The 16,799-nt window shown below is 44.3% G+C and overlaps 1 pseudogene; it reads left to right on the top strand.

The window, feature by feature from the left end:
- The first annotated feature begins 13,144 nt into the window (after window positions 1-13,144).
- LOC147727556 (arf-GAP with coiled-coil, ANK repeat and PH domain-containing protein 2 pseudogene) lies at window positions 13,145-15,505 on the top strand (annotated as a pseudogene).
- Window positions 15,506-16,799: the final 1,294 nt, after the last annotated feature.

The raw sequence follows: 16,799 nt of genomic DNA on the forward strand, positions 1-16,799 counted from the left end.
ACTTGGATTGCTTCTCCCAAGAGGGGTAGGTTTGGAACGTCTGCTGTTCTCACAGTAGAACGGGTAGCACCAGTATCCAATAGAAAGTTACATCATTTCCTTCAACCTTTCCTTCAATGTATGGACCTGACTGATCTACTGGCAAGGAGGTGCCAAGCACGCACTCCTCGTCCTCCCCTCTCAGGCACTGTCAATAGGTGTCTTCACTGAAAAACGTATCACTCAAAAGAAATTGTGAGGTTGCTGTATCTCTCCTTTCACTTCCCTCCTAATTTGTGGTATCCACACTCTGTTGTGCTTTGCTCCTGTAATTTGGCATAGGTGCAAGGGGTAACTGGTTTTGTATTACCTGCTGCAGTGACTTCCATGGCACCTCATTCTGCGTCTGTGGATTCAAATCATTATTTTGCACATTACCATTTTGCACAGCCTTACACTCGTTCTTCCAGTGCCCCAACTTGCCACACCCATGACAAGGGAACTTTTTCTTTGCTTCCTCTCGAATTTTCCCCTTGGCTTTCCTACATTACCATCACCCTGATTCTGGTCATTATTTATTTGGCTTAACTGAAGCTCTTGTTGCTCTGCTAATTTTACGTGTGCCCACATTACTTTTTCTTTTAACTCTTTACGTTTATTATTGAGCACATCTTCGTAATATTTAGCATATTTAAGGATTTCATCAATCGGCTTGGTCTGCCAACAAATGTTATGGTCCTTAATCCATTGTGAAATTTCTGGCCTTAATCCTGATACAAATGGATAAATGAAATGCGTCATGTTCTTCATATCAATGTTGTCCAAACCAGTATACTGTTTAAACACTTGTAATAATCGTTCATAGTATGCATGCACCGATTCATCTTTATTCTGCGTGGTTCTATCTATTCTAGTCCATTCTGTCTCTTTTGCAGGCACCTTCCCTTTGAGGTAGAGTATTACCTGGTTGTACTTCTATAACTTCTTCGGAAGGGGCCCCTGTCTTTGGGTCTCTAGGGTACTCGTCACTAGGCCCATCAACAGCAATTTTACATTCAGTCCACAAATCTACATGAACCACAATGTCAAATAATCCATATATATCTTTTAAAAGACATTTTGAAACTTTCACAAATCTCTCGACTTGTCTGTACCATTCTACAGGTTTCTCACGAAGTTTTGGGAAAACATTTGTAAATGATAAAATATCCTGTCAGGACCATGGGACATGTACATAACTTCCACCTGGTACCTCTCTCATAGGACATCATTTTTCCACTTTTTCTGTCTCTTTTAATACATATTCAGAAGCAAGTTGTTTTGATCTGGCCGCGGAAGAGTAGAGTCTAGGTGGACAGGCGGGGAGTTGTCAGCCATATAATGCTGACGTGAAGGTTTTCCCCCACCGCGTGTCCAGGAAACGGGTAACAGGATAAACCTAATCCTGAGGTGAAGGCTTCCCTTTCCTTGTGCTTAGGAAGCCAGTTGGAATGTAAACCGAATTCCTTAACCCTCAGAGATAAGAGGGTGTGCACCTGAGTTTTCCAGTGCAGCGATTCCAAGTTGGTAAACGCTCAATAGAAAATATTTTTCCTCCTAGTTTGAGTAGGTTCCTTAGGGTGTGCCTCCATCTAGGTGAGAATAAACTATTGGTCCTGAGGAATGCCGAGTCGAATACGACTCATAAGCTGAAACATGTCAACCGTTTTTTAGGACATTGGGTTCAAATTTACATAACCCTCAAGTGTCCGATTTTTTCACTTTGTTTTTAACTGAGTTCGAATCACCCCTCTATTAAAGGTTTTGGTTGAGGGAGTGGTCTATACTCATTTTAATTTGCACTTAATGTTCTGCATCATTGCACATACTAAAAACTGGAACCCGATGAGGACAATTGGCTACCTACCCTGTGTGGGTGCCTGAGGGTTCCTTTTTCCTCACTGTGAATACACAACCTTGATTTTGACACAGTCAATGTTTGTTTAGTACACTTACTGGTGGTGGTGGTGATGATAGGTTGTCTCACTCCTTCTACCTTTTTGTGTTCTATTTGTATTATAGTTGGAGATACTCTCTAGTTGTTTTTGATAAATTATTCTAAGGGGTGTCAGAGTAATCTGATTTTCCCTTTCTCTCTTGTTGTTCGAGTATTTCTATCTATTCTAGACAATCTGTCTCTTTTGCAGGCACCTTCCCTTTTAGGTAGAGTATTGCCTGGTTGTACTTCTTCATAACTTCTTCGGAAGGGGCCCGTGTCTTTGGGTCTCTAGGGTACTCGCCACTAGGCCAATCAACAGCAAGTTTTACATTCAGTCCACAAATCTACAAGAACCACTATGTCAAATAATCCATCTAAATCTTTTAAAAGACATTTTGAAACTTTCACAAATCTCTCGACTTGTCTGTACCATTCTACAGGTTTCTCCCGAAGTTTTGGGATATCATTTGTAAATAATAAAATATCCTGTCAGGACCATGGGACCTGTACATAACCTCCACCTGGTACCTCTCTCATAGGACATCATTTTCCCACTTTTTCTGTCTCTTTTAATACATATTCAGAAGCAAGTTGTTTTGATCGAACCACTTCCTTTTTCTTTGCCCATCTAGTTTTTCATTTTTCTAATTCACCCCATTTCTGCAATAATGTCATTAGCTCCTTGATTTGTACCTTTTTACCTGACACATTCATGTTTTCTAGATCTTTGTCAGAAAATTCAATGCAATATGGTTTCTGTAATACTTTAGATTTGCCAATGTCAATTCCAATGCTAGCTGTTGTGTCCATTAATTTAGCATGAAACACTTTTGTGTTTCTAATAATGCTTTTACATATAAATAATAATTAATCTTCACTGAATGTATTTAATCTGTCCAATCCCACATTTCCAGCCATCATTTTCTCTAATTCAAATCTTAATTTAAATATATCCATAGCTTTGGCTGTGACTTTGGTTTCTCTATTTCTCGTGTCCATCTCTCTATTTCTTCTGGGGTTACTACTGTGGTACTTCTCGTACCTGAGGATGTCTCCATTTGTACTTCTCTCGAATTTAGAGGAGTGTTTTTTCTGTTCGAGCTACTCCCTGGTTCTCTTATTGGCAAATCCATCAAGGATATTACTGACTCACATTCACTTGCCTGATCGTCTATTATTAAGGGTTCTATTCTTGGCTGTACTACCAGTGTAGTCAAAACTGGAGTTTTAGGACTAGTTGTTTGTCTCCGTACAAAGGAACAACTGGGCCAATAGTTACTGGAATTGTCAGGGCTTCGGGACTTGTATTCAATTGGGAAATTTTCTGAATCAACTCACTTCTCTGTTTATTTCATGCTTCTCTTTCCCTGTCTTGTAATACCTTTTCTAATGAAGTGTCATGTATCACTTTCGGAACCAAAGGCGGTTTCAGAAAGGGAGCATTTGGTTTTACTGTACTTGGTTCCTCATTATAAGGGGGTGGATTTTTCATTAATAAATCCTCCAAATAGTCATCATCTGACTCACCACTAGTCATTAAATGTTTTGTTTTCTCAGTCCTTTTACTTCCAGTAGGCTCTTCTAAAGTTAATACAGGATATAGTCATTCCACTAACATGGACTTTCTCCATTGTTTCATTAATTTTTCTCTTGTATCTTTTGGAAATTGAGGATGAAATCTACTCCAATAACCATTACTTCTAGGTCTATCTCGTTGAAAAGCCTCAGTTTCGCATTTCTCCAATGCCTCGTACTGTGTTAACCTTGGTCTAGGATCTAATTCATTCATGCGAGTTCTCAGAGTATGCAAAATCCTGCCATTAAGCGTACCATTTTCTGGAAATGCTAAAACACCATCATCTTTTGTGTACTCCATCCAGTTTTCTAACCACACACAAGTGTGATAGCCCCTTTCTAACATCATGTATGATGCGGAAGTATTTGCAGGTGGAATAATAATCCCTTCTCTTGTTATAATTACTTTATCTTTTTTGAAATATTTCTTTATTCTTTTAATAAATGACATTTTTCTCTTTTCTCCGTACATTTTAAAGGGTTTTCCTCTTATTTGCTGTTCTCTTGCAAACCCTAAATATTTCCTATCAGGTCTGTTTCTGTCAATTGGACCTATATGCCACATATATTTTTACCGGATTTTGAAATTTTCTGTTACACTCAATTGTTTACCTCAAGTGCTTCCAATTCCAGTGCGTTTCTTATTTTTCTTTAACCAATCAACAATGTCGTTTCAAATACCAATAGCCAATGATTATGCGGCTTTTCTCATGAGACTGGTTCTCCTGCTCTTGTGCTCACCCCTCCTTTACAATTATTACCTCAGCTACACACCCTCTGTCTTAACCAATACCTGCGCGGCTCTGAGTGACGTCAGCGCAGTTCCGCGATGACTCCCTCCTTTGCAAGGTAATAATAAAACTTAATTTCTTTTACTTCTATTGCAGAATTTTATTGTTTAAAAATGTAAAAACATTTGCCACTGTACCTGAGTGATTAATTCAAAGGAAAGTTACATTTCATTCACTACGAGTAAATCCCTTCCGCTTACTCTTTATATACTACGAATAGATCCCTTCCATCTACCCTTCACTCAAGCATCAGAGAACCTGCTACTCCTTCAGACTTATCCACTCTGGGCTATACTAAGGCCAAAGTTTCACCAGCGAACCCCTTTGCCCTCAATCAAGCTCAGACGAACCTGCTACTCCTTCCGTGTGACCCTTTCTAGGTGATATCACACAAAAAAGTTTTGCTAGCGAACTCTTTGCTATCATTTATTCACACACTCACACAGAAAAACCCTAAATAGTGCTTCTGGTTCTACCTAACCATGCACTAATTTCCTCTAGGTAAGTGACCTCACTGCAGTGTGGCTTCCATTTAACACCTGCTATTCTGCCCCCGGGGATTCCAGACAAAACATATAACAGGTACAAACAATTTTTGGTTAATACAATAAATTCAAATTAGCATCAATATAATCAATGTGAAAACAGATTTGATCGATCAATAATCAATAATCAATACATAACTATTACTACCTATCCTAACTAAACCCTAACCATCATGCTCCTACCAAAAGAATATACTGATAGAGCACGCAGGTCACCCGACTATAATTTACCATACTCACCTGGGCCCATAATCAATAACCTATAACTTAACCAGGTAACCTTCGCTCTACTACCAGACTATTTTATTTACTAGGTCCTATACCATTGACTTACCAATCCTTGTTGCTGGTACCCGTAAACTATTGGGTCAGGGAGTTAGCATAATAGGAAAAAAATTGCATTTGCACTCATATAATACCCACAGACTCTGGAAGTTTAAACTCTATCTAAATGTGTTAAATGATCATGATCCAAAAATTAAACACCAAATGTGTCTCAATAATGAAAATCAGAATTAACTCCTTCCATGATCGTGACGGAACCGCTCCGTCACGAGCATCGGTTGAGCTGTGCTCATGACGGTGCGGTTCCGCCATGGCCCGCTCGGCGCGCCTGCGCGGCGCGATTTCCGCGCCTGCGCTGGACGTTCCATTGAGCGGGCGGGGCCATGACGGAACCGCTCCGTCATGAGCATGTGAGCGCCGCTCGCCCCCCCCCCCCCGTCCCCCCTAGCGCTGCAGCGGAATTGCCGCCGTAGCGAAGGGGTTAATGTATAACTATGCAAAAGATATATTATACTAAACATTTAGCAATATGTGAAGGTAAGAAAAGGAAACATGCTATGTAATCACAACGATTTGAGCATTTATCAAAGGGAAGGTAAGAAAAGGAACATATATATATATATATATATATATATATATATATATATATATATATATATATATATATATATCAAAGCTTCACGTTATGGAGGGTAAAGAGTAGGAACAAAAATACAATGACAAACCCACACAGATTTATATTTACCTAGAATGGCGTGAAGACAAACCCTGGCCACGGGTCAGTTAAGGACAGAAATCCCCAAAAGTTGCAGTTGCCAGTAGGCCAGCAGGTGCAGATCAGAATCAGGACAGGGAAAACCAGATTTGGATCAGGACAGGACCACCAAAGGTTAAGACCGGCACCCGCAATTCAGTTGCAATGCCTGCGCTACTCCCTCTCTGCAGCTAACAGCCAGAACCCTGATTGGGTTATCGAATTCACCGACAAAGTGCTTCTCCAGCACCCCAGCTTCCCTGATCCCGATTGGGTCAGCGAATCTTCTGACAGAGTGCTTTGCAGCAGCTCTGCTCTTGATCACCTATTGAGTGCGTTGGGTCAGTGACAGGTCAGCTATTAGGACAAGTCGGACAAATGAACTAGCTAAGCCTACCCTAGTTATACTATTTTCAGGTCAGTGTACCACCCCTCAATTTTACAAGTGTAAGGATCCCCAATTTTGATTGGACAAGGAATGAGGAGAGGTCATCACACCATAGCAAAAGAAACTTTCTGCATCTCATATTTAAATTAACGTTCCCGCCCATCATTTTATTTTTCTCATGACATCTTTATTCCACCCGACAATGAATGTTCTATTAGTAAATACATTGTAATAACTTTGTATATTATAGCTTCCTCTGACAGAGGTAAAGGGTTAGCCTCTCACGATTTTCACAGTTCCTTCAGATGTTGGTAGTGGTTCAATGCCATAGCTTGTAGACGTGGGAGAATTTCAGCACTTGTGCAGTGTGGGTTTTCAAGATGGAGTTACAGCACATCCCAGGCCCAAAATACGATACATGCAGGAATAGAAAAGAAACAATTTTAGAACAGAGAAATAAATGAATGCACTGTATACCACTTGTCTCTACTTTATTCCCATTATTTTATTTGAACTATTGCATTAGAAATTTGGCAGAATGAACATCTTAGCAAAAGCAGCAGTGCAAGCTTCATGCATGCGGTTATACAAAGAAGCCATTGTAATTCTAGTGCGCAGAAGCGAAAGTTTCCCTTGAAGCGAAAGATACATTATGTCACATGAGTATCACAGACGCATGCGCAGTAGAAAATCCCACGTAGCAGCAGCCTTTTTAGTGCAAGCAGATTATCGTTAGTAGAAACACATATGCAAGCTTCTTCTGGATACCCAAATCTTTATGTGAAATGCGATGTTAATAAAACAAACATGTTGATTAATAAAGTAATGTTATGTCGAGAGGGCTGATAACAAGCAAGTCAAATTACATGCGAATCCTTGCTCCATCAATATCTATTGATTGTTGTTATGATTTGCATTTTACATTTTGATTATTTGTTTTTCTTTATTTGCTGTATTATTGGTTTGTATAGTGTTTTTCATTTTCCAATATACAATGGGGGATGTGTAGTATGTAAGTAATATTCATATTTGATGACTGTAAGAAATGGGGGTTACCCAAATCTCCAAGGGGGTAGCATGGCATCAAGCGGGCAGGCCAAACTTCGAAGACATGTGAAGCCTTCACGCAGTATCCACAGACGACACACCAATCACACTACAAAAGAGTCACAACACCACCTTTGGTTGGAAAAGAATAAATTTAGTGACATCTCCAACCTGCAAGGTAAAAAGGAACAAAATAGTGGTAATCACAACAGGGCGCCAACTGGCGCCAGAGCCAAGTACATCAGGGGGAATTATCTACATGGGACAAAAGGGTTGAGTCCATAGTCCATAGCTGAAAGGAAAAAGGATGGTTAACTAAACACTGGACCTGGGGCCAATCTGGCGGGGCCAACTCAGGATCTCATCCTCGGGGGTAGGCTGTAATTGCAAAATCTATCATTATGCATAAATACACCTCATGCGTTATAACGCCAATCCCCACCCCTGTAAGGGAAGAACCACAGAGCATCACAGCACATACTAGACAGGAGCACCTGTAAGAAATCAGTACGGCAGGCTCATTAACAAGGGGCATAAACAGGGGCCTGGAATAACTCATCAGGCCAGCATAGGGGCACACCTGCAATAAAAGGGCATTTATTTTTTATTTATTTATTTACGTAATTTTTATAGCGCAACAAATACCCTGTGGTGTCTCGGCGCTGTGGAGCTACTGGGGTCATTCATCCTCTTACTGGTTAAACAACCATGTTTTTAAGAGCCTGCGGAAGCTCATCAGGTTCGGGGCAGTTTTGATGGCAAGTGGCAAAAGATTCCAAAGTTTTGGGGTAGCCACAAGGAAACGTCTATCACCCCAGGTGGCCGTTCTTGTACGTGGCACAGGGAGGAGACTGGTGTTAGCCGATCTTAATTGCCTTCTGGGAGTATACAGCTGAAGAGCTTCAGTCAGGAACCTGGGTCCTATGCCATGTACTGCCTTATATGCAATGCAGAGGGCCTAGAATTTAATGTGGCTCTCAACTCTCAGCCAGTGGAGCTGACGAATGCCAAAAGTGGTGGATTTGCGGCGCGGAATGTTTAGGAGGACCCTGACAGCCGCATTCTGGATGGATTGCAGCTTTGTTATGACACGCTTCTGGGTGTGAAGAAAGAGAGCGTTTCCATAATCTATTTTGGAGAAGACTAAGGTAGAGACCAGAGTCTTCCCAGCTGAGGGAGGGAGATAAGGCAGCAGCTTCTTAATTTTTTTCAAAATAAAGAATGAAGACGACACAACCTTGTTAGTGTGGAGGTCAAAAGCCAGCTTGCTGTCAAAAATGACTCCCAGATTTCTGGCTTTTTCCACTGGGACAGGTGGATGGCCGAGCTTTTCCGGCCACCAACTAGAGGACCATTCAGGGGAGAGTTTTCCGAAGGTCATAACCTCGGTCTTGTCCGAGTTGAGCCTAAGACAATTCGAGGCCATCCAGGTACTGACCTCAAGCATAGCTCTCTGGAAGTTGGCTGCCACAGTAAGGCCGTCCTTGTGGATACCCAGAACCAGCTGGGTATCATATCATGAAAGCATACCAACACCCATCATGTGTAAAACAACAGTATACCTGTACCTCAATAACCTTAGTGTAGGCATAACATTAGCATATTCTCATTAGCAGGGTAACCAGCCTACAATTCAAACTAGGCACGGAAGCGCACCACACCTTGACAGGTAACATGGAAACGCTGCGTTACCATAGGGCAACCAGCATCCTAATTAGAAATAAATATGGCAAATAACCATTGCAGGACTCAGGGATAAACAAGCCATTAACAAACAGGCTGAGTTACCCAGCCCTTCACTTCGCAGTGCCTAACACGTAGCCAGAGGTTAACTTGTCCCTGTACCAGTCCAGGGGCCTAACTGAGGTCCTTGCCGAGTTCCAGGACTCTCTCTCTGGTGAGTTAGGGTCAACAAGGCCCAACAACAGTCTCCCCAGAGAAGGGGGGCGGGCACCGACCCTGCACCCCGACTCCGGACCTCTTCAGGTGCAGGTGCCCGCTGCCAGATGGGGCACCTGTAAATTCAGGGTTGTTCCAGGGGCGGGCACCGAGTTATGCCCCGACTCACCCTCCAACTCCACTACACAAAGCCCCACTCACCGGCCGCTTTTAGGCTGCTGGGTCTGGACTCCTCTTCCACTGGGACGCAGGGCTCCTTTCCAGAGGAGGGGGCAGGCACCGGCAATGTGCCTCGAGGCCCCTCCCTCCTTGTGGCATCACTCGGGCCTCCCCTCCTCTCTCGGGGGCCCGGGGGGGGGGGGGGTCACTGCATCTCTGTGTGGCCCCAACAGGGCTTCCTTCACTGGTTCCCACAGGTCGGGAGGCAGGGCTGGCACCCGCAGTGTACCCCGGCCCCGCCTACCTTACCGGCCCCTCGCGTGGGGCACAGACCGGCGGGGTGGCCTCCCGCTCTGGTCGCTTCTCTCGGGGCTCCCTCCTTGGCACGGGGGCCCCGCAACGCCGCGTCGCCTGGGTCCTCCCTCCTACACGGGGACCCAGGGCTTTGGGTCGCTCCTCACGGCCTCCTCAATCCGGGCCGCAGACCGGCGGGGTGGACTCCCGCTCCGGTCGTCCTTCACAGGGCTCCCTCCTGACCACGGGGGCCCTGCACCAAAGCTTCACCCGGGTCCTCCCTCCCTCACGGGGACCCGGGGCTTTTCCTCCGCTTCTTCCTGTCCTCCCGGCCGCCCGGGCAGGCAACCAATCCCTGCGCGGCGTTGGTGGGGGCGGGCCGATGACGCGGCCGGCGCCCCCGTCACGTGACACGAGTGCCACGGCCTCAGGGCCTAGCGCGGCCCCTTTCTCACTTCGGCGGCCCTCTCCTGGTACCCCCGGGCCGCCGCAACGATACCCACAGCAGTGGGGGGAATCCCCACGGCAGCGCCGGGCCGCGGCGGTGATTTCCGGCGGCAATAAGGGGTAGGCTCCCTTTTAATTAATTCTCGATATAGTGGCAAAAGCGCGCCTCCTCAAACGGCGCTATTCACAGGCTGCCACAGTCTCCTCAGGAAACAGCGTTTTCCACAACGCTCTACTCCTCAAACCACGGTGCTATTCACAGTGCACTGCTCCTGGCACGCACACAGCAGTTCTGGGGCAGATTAGCGCTTCCAAATTATAGCGCTTCCTAGGGGGAGCACAGCAGGCCCTCAGAACAAAGCGCTTTTCTTCCCGCTGGGTAGGCAGTCCAGGGCTTCTAAGGTAACGCAGCTCCTCCCAGTCCAGCGCTTAAGGGCAATGCAGTAGCAGCACTTCCAAAGGGGCCACAGCTTCCTGGGGGCACCAACCTCCCCAAACAGCGTCTGACAGGCGCACCTCACAGAGGGGGGGGGCGAACAGTTCCACAGCCAGCGCCAGGGGCACACTCCTCACCTCCTGGGGGGTTCAAACCCACAGCATTCCTCCTCTTCTGGGCACCTCTTTCCCTCAGCGCTGGCGTAGTTCAAGGTCCCACAGCGTCAGGGACCTAGGTAGGGTCCTCCCTTGTCAGGGGCCCATGGGGACAGCAGAGGGGGGGTTTATAGGGGTGCAGGGCCCAGCTCACAGGCCCATGTGGCGGTAGCACCTCACAGCAGGTCCCCTCTCTTCCTTGTCCCAGCGCTGACTGACTTTCTGGTGGCACTTCTCCCTTCTTATACCCTCCTCCCTCACAGAGCCAGCACCTTCCGGAATGTTGGGGAAAACTGGTTCACACTGGCTCAAGGGGAGGGGTTGAGCACCCTGGGTGCCAGGCTTCCCTCCAAAAGCTAGGGGTGGCTGGGTATTAATAACTAGACCGCCAACCCAACGCCGTCAGGTGGCAAAACCCAGGGCCATGGCATCCATTTTAAAATCACAGTACATTTCAGTCAGGTGCATTTTTAACATGGGGGAATATTTTCGGCACACCATCTAACCACATTTAATTTTACAACAGGGCAACTCTTACCACACATGGTCCTTATATGTTTAATACCATGGGGGAGACATTCAAATTAGGGGGGCAAAAAGAGAAAAATTTGGGGGAAAGGGCCAAGTCCAACAATGACACTATATCTTTAAAGAATGTTTTATGTGTTAAGTTCTTATTCTCATTTGATGTGTTCTGGAATGGTTACGTTCCGTGGAATATTGCCTCAGACCTCGACATGTGTAGTCGTGGGTTTTCTCTCTCCTTCTCAAATAAAACCCCTAACTTTAATTTACAATATGCTAATTGGATCTCTAGTTCATTTTCTTAAATTTAACTAAGAGATCCATTACTACATTGTGCTTCTCCAGACGCTCTTAAAATATACTGCCCACCAGTATGGATGACATGTGATTCCTACATCTTGTAATATTCATTGGCTTATGTGACATTCCCTGTAGACTGATTTACATATTAGCCTGATCGTTTGTCTCTGTATAATGTGTGTGATGTAAAGTAATGTGACACCCTACAATAATATGAGTAGAGATATACAACAAATGAAATGCATAAGAGAGAGTGGCTACGGAGAGATGAGGGGCACTGGAAGAGGGTTTTAGTGAGGAAGTCTGAGGAGGAAGTCAATAGGGTGCTACGGAGAGATGAGGGGCGCTGGTGGACAGTGGCAGTGAGGGAATCTGAGGAAGAGATCAATAGCGGGGGCTACAGAGAAATGAGGGGCGCTGGAGGAGGGTGGCAGTGAAGGGATCCAAGGAGGAGGTCATGAGGGAGAGCCCGAGAAGTGTCACTTGCCTGATACTCTAACATCAGAAACATTCTCTTTCCATCAAGGGGACATTACATGAAAAAGAAAACTTTTTGAGAGTGAGAACATTTAGAAAGAGATTTGAAAGGAAAATAATGAGCTTTACTGGCCCTTCCTTGTAAGACTTAGGAGAGATAAAGGAGGGCCCTGAAGCAGGCCTGGCTAGACATATAAGTGACAAATCTGGCCCGCCGTGGCCCACCCGAATGCACACTTGGCCCACCCTAATAAAAAGTCCTGGAGCTGGGCCTGGATAAAATTAAGACGTGTGCTTATGTGTTCCTTTGAATTTAATGTGATGTTCTCTGGTGATGTATTAGTCTATACTGCTGTTCCTCATGTACAAAACGTGGCCATGGACCCATACCTGCTGACTGCAGACCTCACTTACTCTTAATGGTTTCTCTTTCCAAGGTCCCCGGATGGAGCAAGTGTGAAAGAAAAAAATACATGTCCCTAAAGTAAACACTGTCAATCAAGAGCTGTATTGATCTATTGATTTTCGGACATTATAAACATCTTGTTTTACAGAATCCACAGTCCTAATTAAGGCATCTGTGAGGTGTTAAATAATCTGTAACACGTTCAATAGTATAGTAGTTTAGCAGACAGGTATCCCTTATTGGCAAAGACTCTGGGGAGCAGGAGTGTCTGTGCTTGCAGAAACCTTCCTTTAAAATGGACCTTTGTGACCAGACAATGAAAAAAACAGGTTTGCCTATGTACAGAAAAATTATTAAAGACCACTACCTCCAATGATAAATTGCCTTGTTGCTGATAATGCAAATACATTGGTGGAACCCTGCTGAGGACCACAATCTGATTCTATTTTTTGTGTCTATGACGCTCAGACTCTTGCATTGTTGTCTGTTGTCTATGTCTATGTGCGTATCTAGGAGACTGGAGTGTCTGCCAGCAGGGACCGTGCTCAGAAGTGGAGGAAGCGCAGAGGGCTGAGAGCTGCGCAGCGGTGAGGCAGGCTGAAGAGTGACAGACTTCAACTGCTGTGCTCAGACCCCCTCATCTTGCTGCTGCCTCTTTATTCCTGCCCTCACCTTGATCGCCCGGGAGGGGCCGAGGCGACAGCATGAAGGGGGCCGTTGATTTCGAGGAGTGCTTGAAGGACTCTCCCCGTTTCAGAGCCGCTTTGAAGGAGGTTGAAGGTGATGTGACGGGACTGGAAGTGAAACTTGATAAGCTTGTTAAGCTATGTAGTGGCATGATTGATGCAGGCAAGGCCTTTTGGGCTGCTAACAAGCAATTTATGAATGGCATGCGGGACCTGGCACAGTATTCGAGCAAGGATGTGGTGATTGAGTCTAGCTTGACCAAGTTTTCAGACTGCCTCCAAGAAATGATCAATTATCACACAATCCTGTTTGACGAAGCTCAGAGATCCATTCAAACACAGCTCCAGACATTTATTCAGGACGATCTTCCAAAATTCAAAGATGCAAAGAAGCAGTTTGATAAGGTCAGTAAAGAAAAAGAAAACGCTCTAGTTAAACATGCCCAAGTTCAAAGAACAAAACTGCACGAGGTGGAGGAGGCAACAAACATCTTAATCGCAAAAAGAAAGTGCTTCCAGCACATAGCTTTGGACAACGTCCTTCAAATCAATGTTCTTCAGTCAAGGCGGAGGTCTGAAATTTTAAAATCAATGTTGTCCTTCATGAAGGCACATCTCGGCTTCTTCCACCAGGGCTACGACCTCTTCCGTGAACTTGAACCGCACATGGAAGAGCTTGGTTCACAGCTGGATCGGCTTGATGTGCATGCAGCAAAGCAGAAGAGGGACATGGAACAAAAACACTCCACTATTCAGCAGGAGGATTTCACCAACGATGATCTCGGACTTCAATACAATGTTGATACTGCTAATGGCATTGTGGTGGAAGGATATCTCTTTAAAAGGGCCTCTAATGCCTTTAAAGCTTGGAACAGGCGCTGGTTCTCAATACAAAACAACCAACTTGTATATCAGAAAAAAATGAAGGATAACCCCAAAGTGGTTTTTGAAGATTTACGGCTCTGCACAGTTAAACACTTTGAAGACATAGAAAGACGTTTCTGCTTTGAAGTAGTCACACCAACAAAGAGCCGCATGCTACAGGCTGACTCAGAAAAGCTGCAACAGGCATGAATTAAAGCTGTCCAAACCGGCATTGCTGCAGCATATAGAGAAAAGAGTGATGAGACGGAGAAGCTGGATAAGAAATCTCCACCTTCCACAGGAAGTCTGGACTCTGGCAGCAATGTGCAAGAAAAATCAGTTAAAGGTGAAAGTGCCTTACAGCGGATCCAGTGTATCGCTGGAAACTCGGTCTGCTGCGATTGTGGTCTGGCGGATCCGCAATGGGCCAGCATCAACCTTGGAATCATCCTGTGCATTGAGTGTTCTGAGATACACAGGAGCCTTGGTGTGCACATTTCAAAAGTAAGGTCATTAACGTTAGATACATGGGAGCCTGAAGTACTAAAGCTGATGTGTGAACTGGGAAATCAAGTTATTAATCGAATATATGAAGCTAAATTGAAAACCCTTGGAGTAAAGAAGCCAGACAATGAAAGTCCAAGAGTGGAAAAGGAGGCATGTATCAGAGCAAAGTACATGGAAAAGAGGTTTGTGAACCAGGACTGCGTTGCTTCACACCCTCCTGATGGACAGGAAAGGCCTTATTCCCAGTGCAAGAACGAAGGCCTCAGCAGTTCTGAGAAGTCCCTGGCATCACAGGATCACTTCTCAACATCTGCCAGAAGTTCAGTGAAAAGCAATGCCAGTGTATTGCACTTCAGTTCAGAAGGCATTCGAGAACTTCTTGCCTCTTTTGTATCCTCAAAAAGTTTGCATCAACCAGTCCTAGAAGTCGAGAAGCGAGAGTTTTCAGTATTTCAGGATTCGAAAAAGTTTCATCCGGGGCTGTACCTTTATCGAGCTGCGCATGAGAGAAGCCTTCCTGATATGGCAGAAGCATTGGCACATGGCGCAGATGTTAACTGGGTGAATGCAGAGGACAACAACGCAACACCCCTCATTCAGGCTGTGCATGGGGGCTCTTTGGTCACTTGTGAGTTCCTGCTGCAGAATGGTGCCAATGTTAATCACATGGACCTGCATGGCAGAGGACCCCTGCATCATGCAACTGTTTTAGGGCACACCGGGCAAGTCTGCTTATTTCTGAAGCGTGGGGCAAATCAGCACACCAAAGATGAAGAAGGAAAATGCCCTTTGACTATTGCACTTGAAGCTGCAAATGCTGATATTGTAACCCTGTTGCGAGTGGCAAGAATGAATGAGGAGATGCGGGAATCTGAAGGACTGTATGGACAGCCAGGTGACGAGACCTACCAGGACGTAATCCGTGATTTTTCACACATGGCATCCAATAATCCTGAGAAATTAAACCGTTTCCAGATGTCCGATACACCAAAGTTTTCAAAGATGTAGAGGAGAAAAGTGCACCCTTGTCCTCACCCACACCTGGTGCTTCCTGAGTAAAGTGCCTGGTCCCTGGCTCATTGCCTGACTTGGGAACATTAGTTTAAGAACCGAACAGTCTGGAACCTCCAACAGCATTTGATTGACACCATGAATATAGGGTCCTTTATATACAGAAAGACACCACAGGGCACCAGAAATATGAATACCTCAGCAGCCAGTCTAGCAAAATGCTCCTTGGTTTAAATATATCAAGTTACCACATGTTCCTACTGTCCATGTATTTCACCTTGTGGTGCCTCAGCGGAAGGATACACAGATTTGAAGTCTTCTCATTGTAAATCCTAAGTGAAGCAGATGCCATGCTATGTAGTATATGTCAATTCTGGCGTCTGTTTTCCATGTAAAACACACACCAGTGCATGTTCTAAAATTGTTTATACTGTTATTCTAGACGGCAGCTTTTGAATATCTAATTGTAGTTTTCATGTCCTAGTCAACAATGACTAGCTTGCCATTTCATTTTCTTAGCTTCAATAATAGAGGTATCAGTTTTAAAAGATTAATTTGGCACATAGTTAAATGGGCACCATGTAGCATTCTCGTTTATGAATTTATTTACCCATTTTTTAAATTCTTTAATATTGTGAACGGTATGCAAAGTACTAGGTTTTCAGAATCCTTGCTAGCACCTTACTTGGATATAATGAATGTAATTCTTGGAACCAAATCAAGAAATTGCCAGGTGCATGTACATCCAAATAGTACAAATTCAATTGAGTCACTTATCAGGTGCACATACATTCTAGTTCATCTGTACAGTGCTCACACAGTGGGATTATTGTAACGTACTCGATTTTTCCAAAAACATTGCACTCCATGCACCTTCTCTTGAAGCATCTCTAGTAGCAACAGCCTTTCTTCGTACCAATGTAATTTTGTTCGCCCATTAATGCAAGTCAAGTATTGCACAAAAAAATGTAAATACATTTGAACAGATTTTTATCATTTTTAAAAAGGTATAGCAATGTTCTTCCAACTCGAAGGGAAATGTTATGCAAACAAATGTATGTAAATAGTTTACTTCTTGAATAGACCGAAATAAATAAAAACTTTTTGTTTTGAAAAATGAATTTCCAAAAATAATATTAATTTATTAAGTTCAAACTGGTAATTATGAGCCTTTAAGTGGTATACGATTTGCAAAGAGTGGCGAGTTTCCTGTTGATTTCTACACTTTTAAAGCACTTAGGCATAGTTAATTCACTGCATGAATTTGGGGGTGGTCAATATGCCCCTCATT

This window comes from Lissotriton vulgaris, chromosome 3_1 (assembly GCF_964263255.1).
Source record: "Lissotriton vulgaris chromosome 3_1, aLisVul1.2, whole genome shotgun sequence".
NCBI lineage: Eukaryota > Metazoa > Chordata > Amphibia > Caudata > Salamandridae > Lissotriton > Lissotriton vulgaris.